Here is an 8,410-nt window from a genome sequence, read left to right on the forward strand (position 1 = left end):
TGAAAAACACAAATAAGGAAATCTTTCCATGTTTTAAAGAGTCGACACTGAATATCAACAAAAGAAACGAACGCAGAAAATCCAAATATTAAAACATGCTAAAGTCTGCTCAGAGTTCACCAAACTGTTCAATATCCTCATCATATTGATTCTGAACACATTTATAAGAACTGACATTGCTTCAATGTCCAGTCACAAGTCCTCATCATCCAGTCAATAAATCATTCATTCATTCATTCATTCATCTTCAACCACTTTTCCGGGTTCGGGTCACGGGGGCAACAGCTCCAGCGGGGGACCCCGACTTCTCTTTCCCGTGACAGTTAGCTTAACTACAGGCTGCTTACTTTTATCTACATCCAACAAAGTTTAATGGTTAAAAAGGAAACAACAGCAAATAAATGAAAACATTAGTTACGTGTTGCGGCGCTTCCTGTCTGAGGAGGCGTGGCCTTTGACAGAGTGTCTGAAAGTCATTGTGGAACTTGAAAAGATCAGGCTGTTGTTTGTGGAGGCTGAAAAAGACAAAGACAGAAAGTGTTTCAATACATTTCAGGATGATATTAATCAGTGGATCAGTTCGATGTAAAACATGAACATTATTGTAATTATAACATTAGGAGCTCCCCCAGCTATCATCAACATAAAAGTTAATTCTGTGAAAAGATTTCCACAAACACTGACTTAACAGCAACTTCATTAGTTACACAGGTATTTATTTTATTTATAAAATTTTTAAAATTATTGTAATCAGTTACAAGCATTGTGATTAATTAATCTAAGTTAATCGCATGTATGATTTTTTTTGTAAATGTCACTCTTCAAATTGCAAGGTGTAAAGAGCGTGCAAGTATCAGAAATTCAAAAAACTGAGCAAAAAATGTTAGTATTTCTTTATTATTAAAAGTAATTACAGAAATGATTTAATGTATCAAAATAAATTGTTGCAATTTCTAAACTTTGCAAAAATGGTGCTTCACGAACACACTGAGTGTGACTTATTGTGGCACTACAAAGAATATTTTCAAAATGTTTATCACTTTAATTAAAGTGGTGTTGTGTCTGTGATAAGACACTTTCATGCTGCTGAATAGTTTTTATCTTTTAAATATAGCGGTAATCCTGGGCCTTTGAGAAAGTAAAGTGTCTTTACATAGGAATATACAAATAGTTTATAACAATTTTGTTTCTGTTTATTGGTTTCCAGAGCTTCCAGAATTTGTCCCATTTCTGACAGTGAATTTCTCCAGTGGTAGAATTTGTCTGCGACATCTGTCACAATATGATTAAAATCTTTGCCAGATGACTTTATTTTACAGAATCAAAGCAACAGAGATTTGGTTTGCATCATAAAATAAACAGATTGCTTTCTGAGAATCTCTTGAATCACAGAATTAATGTATATTCAGAAGCTCTGGATCAAATGTGTATTTTACCACAGCTGCCTGGCAACATTGTCCAAATGTAAAAAAAAAAAAGTCTTAAAATTTTTTTGTTTTTTTCTCATGTGGAGAAATTTAATATTTTGGGTATAAAATCCCAGTGCATTAAAACAAAAATTTTAAATACTGCTAAGTGTTGTTAAACAGTTTGTCACAGACATTTAGCATGCAGATCTACAATAAATTACTTTAAAACATTTATTAGTTCAGCAAAGCCATGATTTGGGCAAAGTGAAGCCAATATATTTTGTGTTTTCTGAACTTTAAAGATTAACTGACAAGTGATGTTAGCTTAAAAAGCAATTAGCTAAAAATGAATAAATACATTTGGCTCTTACTAGATCAGTACACAGAAATAAAGCTGTTTTTCTCAGACAAAAATAATTTCAGACTTAATTTAAGACCAACTTTCCCTCAACTAACAAACAGCTCCTGCAGCTCCTTGATCCAAACACGATGTGGCGCTGTTGCTATGATACGACGCAATGACGTAGCAGCACCAAACGTTTTTTTTTTTTTTTTCAGAAAGGGGAGGGCCCGCAGGAGAGGCAGCACGAGATTGGCGGCCATATTGGTAAGGGAACTGGATCCTGCTGTGACGCCATATTGTTCTGTTGAAACACATACAAAAAAATATAGATGTAGATATTTATAAAACAAACGTAAATTCAAATTCATTCATATTTACAAATGTAATTGAGTTCTTTAGTAAAGATTGAAGCCTTTATAAACACACTTTGCTAAATAAAGTCAAACAGACCTCAGATATATCCATTATAATCTGAACTCTCCATTTCTGCTAGGACATTAAATTACTGCTCAAAATTTTAATTAAAATTTTCAAAAGTGCTGAAATAACTATCACTGATTTTTCATGACAAACAGTTACAGAATGTTCATGTCTGTGAATCACTTTGATAAATTTGTTAATGAAGTAAAACCATTACAGTGTACAATGTATTTCACACAATTATATGCAATATTGCTTTTTTACTTTGCCCCCCAACACACAACAAACTCACTGCATTCTGCACAATCCCTCTGCACGCCACATTTTCACCTTGATGGTTACTTTGATGCCAGCAGACAGAATTATTGACGTTATTGTGATGCTGTGCTGCTTGTTTGTGGTGAAGACATTCAAATAAGAATTTCTTTGCACTGCGGACACCTGTTCAATGCTTACGCAGACAGGGTGTTGGGTTGTGGAAACCAGTGTCTTGGATGCTTTTGTTAATTCACATCATAATTAACACAGACACAAGTAAAACGTTTGATTTTAATTCAAACGTCATATAAAGTTGAAATACTCCGTTGTGAGAAGATTAATTTGTTCAATAAAATATGACTTTTTCTTAATTTTACAGAAACTTGAGAAACAATCACTGAGCATGGTTTTGATCATTGTGGATCAGCGGTTTGCTCGGTCATTGTGTACTTTACGTTTTTCCCAGAGAGGGGGCACTGTATCTTTGGATTCAAGAAGGATTCAAGATGTATACTGCCACCTGCTGGATTGCAGTGTTCATTAAACTTGCATAAAGCCTCAGAAAACAAATAAATAAATAGCATGTGTTTAGGTTTAGCATAACATATCCAGACACAGGTCAGTGAGACCAATATTAGAGTAGGAGCCATTAAGTACTGGTTCTGGATCAAGATTTCCACATTCGGCTTCTGGTCACCCAATTTCAAGGATTGAGATTGTCACAGATCAAAGCAACACTGGGCTATGTGACTGGTTCATGGGCTCATCTCCCTGATCCAGATCATCTGTCTCCTGTCAACTTTAAACTCTTGAATAGACAAGATAAACAGCTGATATGATCCAAGCAGTCAAGATCATCAAGGAACAAGATGTACTCTGATGGAACATGTGGAGTTATTGTCTGGTTATGTGAGGGTCAGTGTCACACTCTGTCCTTGAGTCAGAGTAAAGAATCTGAAAAAACACTGGACTGTGTGTGGGTTAAAACTCAGCTGTGCAAAGACGACAAGCCAGTTCAGATCCATTAGTGTTTAAAAACAAACAAAAAAACCGTGTGACTTTACATTTTCAGCATCTGAGTCTCACAGCATGAAGCCTTCACAGCAGGAACCTTTGGAGGAGCTAATCCCCTCCGCCTGGGCCACACCAGCTCATCTTTTGAGACAAATAAGGAGAAAATCTTTGATATAAAGATACCTGAGATAAAAAAAAAAACACACACATTAAAATACACATTCAAAAGAGATGATCCATGATGCTTCTGTCATCCATAGTTCACAGACAATGTTTTTCTCCAGTTTGTGCACCAAATCAAACTATCTGAAGAACTTTACGGGACAGAAGCAACACACACACACACACACACACACACACACACACACACACACACACACACACACACACACACACACACACACACACACACACACACACACACACACACACACACAGAAATGTAAAGTTAACATAAATACTTTAATGTTGCTGAAACATTTGGCATCACAGAACTAAAATAAACACAAACACAACAACTGGGACATTTGTTCACTGGCTGCTGGAAGGTTGCACTACGAATACAGGAACTTTGATCGCCTTTCTTTTTGTCTGGGAAACTTTTCACTGACTTTCAGACTGAAGTCAGTTGTTTCAGTCAGCAGCTTTTTGTCCATTCAGCCTCTCCTGGGTCCCGGTGTTTCTCCAAAATGTTTGTATTGTTTTTAATTTTGAGACGCTCCTCTGAGATTCTGTAGAGTCTCGACAACAAAAGCTCCTCATCACCACACCCATGACCTCATGAGTGTGGTGATGAAGACCTTTAGGAGTGTGACAGTCTCTTGAAACAGATCCACAGCACCACCACACGATCTGAAGTCTTCCTTGCTGACAATAAGACTAAACTCTGAGCTTCGGATTCACTTTTCAGATGCTGTTCAGTGCATCCTCGTGGAAAACCAGGTTGTTCTCAACAAAACTGTTCACCCTGCAGCAAGATGGAGCTGACGAGGTGGTCTGTGAAGGAGACGCGTTCCTCAGTGTGTCTCAGTGTGGTATCACAGACGGACAAAAAGAAAGACAAAAATAACTTGATGTTGAGATGAAATGTTCAGATCACATCACCACATATTATATACAGGCAACATTTCACTTTCTAAGTATAAAACAAGACATTCTACTCAGGAAAAAAAAATAATATTAGCTCATAAAAGCCCAAATTAGAAAAAGTTGGGATGATATGGAAAATTGGAAAAAAGAAAACAAAGGCAGTGATCCTGACATTTACTTTGACTTCTGTTTCTTTGCACACAGGATGAACCCAACATATTTCATGTTGTGTGGTCAACTACATTTCATTTGTCAGCAGATCTCCCACTGCAGAGTCTTGGCCCTGGATGATGACACCGGTCTAAATATGAAGCAACCAGGCCTGATCACCCTCAGCTGTTGGCAGAAATCCTGTGTCATCCAAATGGAACCAATCACCGCCGATCACACCAGAGGGTGAACCAGGGCCACCATTGGCACTGGTGCGTGCACCACACTGCCCATCAACCCAGTCTGACCACACAGTCACTGTCTCTGTCTAAGGTCAGTCCCATCATCAGGTCACTGACGATGACCTGACGATTTCCACGTAGGCATTTCTGCAGGGGCCCAAATGTCCGTCACACTGTGGTACGTCACAACTGGTGAGTGAATCCACCTGCACAGCACATGAACATCAACATGCAGCCGCCCTACTGTCATGTTTGACTATAAGCTGTGTGTGTTTTTCAGGCAACACCTGCATGTGGCTGCAGTTTCATTTTCGGGTGGCCAGAACCACCTCAGGATTTGTACCATCAACATGTGAGTATCCATTGACTTGCAGAATCAATGTATACTCTGACTGCAGAGAAGCTGAGTGAGGTTTTGGAGCATCTGAGGTTGTGACTCCTCCTGGGTCAAGACTAAGAGCTCTGAAGTTTTGTGAGATTTGAAACCTCAATAGGGTGAATGGAGTTAAATTTGTGTCATTATTAATACGTGCAAATGCACAGAGGGTGCTCGACACATATTCCTTGATTTGCACAACATGAACAAATGATGATTTGAGAGTTGAACATGTACAAATTGTATGCAAGACAATAGGATCGTAATAATTAATTAAACAACTGTCAATTATCCACCTTATTCCGAGCCCACATGAGGCTTTGCGTTAATTATGGGTGAGACTTCCGGTAAGAACCGGAACAGGCGTTTGTTTACATGTTAACTGTTCGCGCAAACCGACTTTCTACGAGTCTTAGAGACGTAAACAGCAGCTGTCACACCTCAAACAAGGCAACATTACAATCCCGTTGTCTACAAATATAGAGCGGTGGAAGGATGACATGATGAAGAAGTAGCCTAACATACGGGAGCATTTTCAGCTCCTTTCTCAGCTCTCACTCCGGACGAGAGGCAAAGAACAATCATTAAAGCTCTGAGGCACATCAGGAACTGCACAGGAATAAGGTCAGACCTTCTTGCGTTGATGTTGTGTTGGATGTGTTTTTCTGAAACAACAAAAATACACATTGAGCACATCACATGTGCTTACACAGGTCACAGCCAAGTGGTAAACTTCAATGGCGTCTTCAGTGGAAGATGCCACTTCAATGGAAATTACATGGAGACACAGGGACAATTTATTCAGTGCGTTGTTAAAGGGATTAATCATGAAACTGGAAAAATGTTCGTTGGAGCTACAGAGCGAGTGTGTGAGGCCGACACGTAGAACAGCGCACACACACTGACGATAAAAAGGTGAGGCGCGCCTCCGCTGACAGTGTGACACACTGAACACAGGAAGCCTGTTAAGAAGCTCTGCAGCTCAGCATCAAGCAAGAAGAAAAAATACATTAATAATAACAATAACTAGAGACATTCATCACGAAATGCCCCATGCACAGTATTATTTTCCTTGCAAAATGCAGTAATATGTACTTGTATGGGGTGGGTATTTGGTTGAAGCCTTATGTGTTTGAAAACTGGGACATACAATGAAAAAATTGGAGATTGGCATAACATTTATTTAGAGGATGTGACAAACAGTGACCATAAAAAGTCAGTCACGGTTGCCAGCCTTCAAAACAAATGCAACCACTGGCGACCTTGAAGCGGAGGTCAAGGTCCCCGGCCTTCGAATCCATGTGAAGTACTCCTCCAAAGCATGTACCCACCAAGTATGAAGTTTCTATGAGCAAAAGGTGCTGAGCTACATTGTGGCAAAGGATTTGACAGTTGTGACCATTGATGACCTTGAAAAGTAGGTCAAGGTCACTGGCCTTCGAACCCATGCAAAGTACTCCTCCAAGGCATGTACCCACCAAATATGAAGTTTCTGCAAGCAATAGGTGCGAAGCTACGTTGCAGCGAAGGATTTGACAGTTGTGTCCACTGGTGACCTCCAAAGTAGGTCAAGGTCACTGGCCTCGAACCCATGCAAAGTACTCCTCCAAAACATGTACCCACCAAATATGAAGTTTTTGTGAGCAATAGGTGCCGAGCTACGTTGCGGCGAACGAATTGCGGCCAGACAGACGGACGGATGGTTGGACGGACGGACGAACAACCCGGATGCTATATGCCCCGCCTCGTGGCGCAAGTGTTGCGCAGGGCATAAAAATATATTTGAATGCCCACATGCCCAAATGTATCTGAGCTGGTTTTCGTCCTGAACGCCGTCTTTATAGTAATATGTGTGCAGTTCGTAGTTCCGATTACATTCAGGAAACTGGCTCTTGCTGCAAAATGCGCTGTAATGTTGGAATGTACCTGGATGATATTTGGATGATTGCATTCTGTCCCCTGAATATTCCTTCCAGTTCTCCGGTTTCTTGAGTTCTCCTGGTGTCGTTGTGAGCGGAAACAAAGTTACCAACAATCACTTTGTTTATCCCGCTGCATCTTCATGCTGCATTCAGGGAAATGCAGTAATTTTTAAATAAGCTCTAAACACACAAAAAAACACAAACAAATGTGCTGACGCAGCGGTTCAACCTCATGCTGCAGCTCTATAAACTCTGCACGGAGGACTGCTGGGTCCTGGTCCTGGACCTGGTCCTGGTCCTTCTGTCCAGCCTGAAGACATCGCTGTCTGTTCTGGATGATGTGCTGCAGCAGGAACTATAACAGGTTGGCAAGTTGTTTGGAAACTTCTCACTGAGATGTCTCAAAAATGGATGCATGGAAACTTGCACTGAAAAATGTCTGCAGGACAACAGCTAAAGATGCTTCTTAAAACTATCAGCAAAGGAGGTCTGTATGTATATACATGTATATATTTGGACACTATTAAGTGAATGCAGCCTTGAATGTTTTAAACATTGAATTTACGAGTTATCATGAACGCAGCATAAGTGTGACTATTTACAGCTTCCACAGCACGTGTGGAAACATTTCATTTTTACTGGCAATCAATTTTTCTGACTATCTCAGCAAGGAAGCGAGCTGTGTGTGTGTGTGTGTGTGTGTGTGTGTGTGTGTGTGTGTGTGTGTGTGTGTGTGTGTGTGTGTGTGTGTGTGTGTGTGTGTGTGTGTGTGTCTGAATAAATGAAAGGAAGACATTTTGTCATTACATTTAGATTTGCTGTATGAGTGCTCTGTGTTCTTCACCCTCTTTCTCCACATGGCCTCTCACTTTCTCCTCTGTCCCTGCTGTGAGTGCTGCCAGGGTGTTGATGACCTCCTCATACTCCTGACCTTAGAGAGGACTCCTCAAGAAACTCCTCAGGCTCAGAGGGGAGGTGATGCTCTCGTGGTTAAAGCTTGAATGACTACACTCTAAAACATTGCAGCCTCATTTAGTTATGTCCACTTGCATTCCAGCTGCTCTTAAAAGTTTTGGATCCAAAACTTGTAAGAGCTCTTTATGTTAAAGAGAGGTAACAAATGGACATAACTAAATGAGGCTGCAATGTTTTAGAGTGTACCAACTAAACAATAAACATCCACCTTT

This window comes from Thalassophryne amazonica, chromosome 10 (assembly GCF_902500255.1).
Source record: "Thalassophryne amazonica chromosome 10, fThaAma1.1, whole genome shotgun sequence".
Lineage (NCBI taxonomy): Eukaryota > Metazoa > Chordata > Actinopteri > Batrachoidiformes > Batrachoididae > Thalassophryne > Thalassophryne amazonica.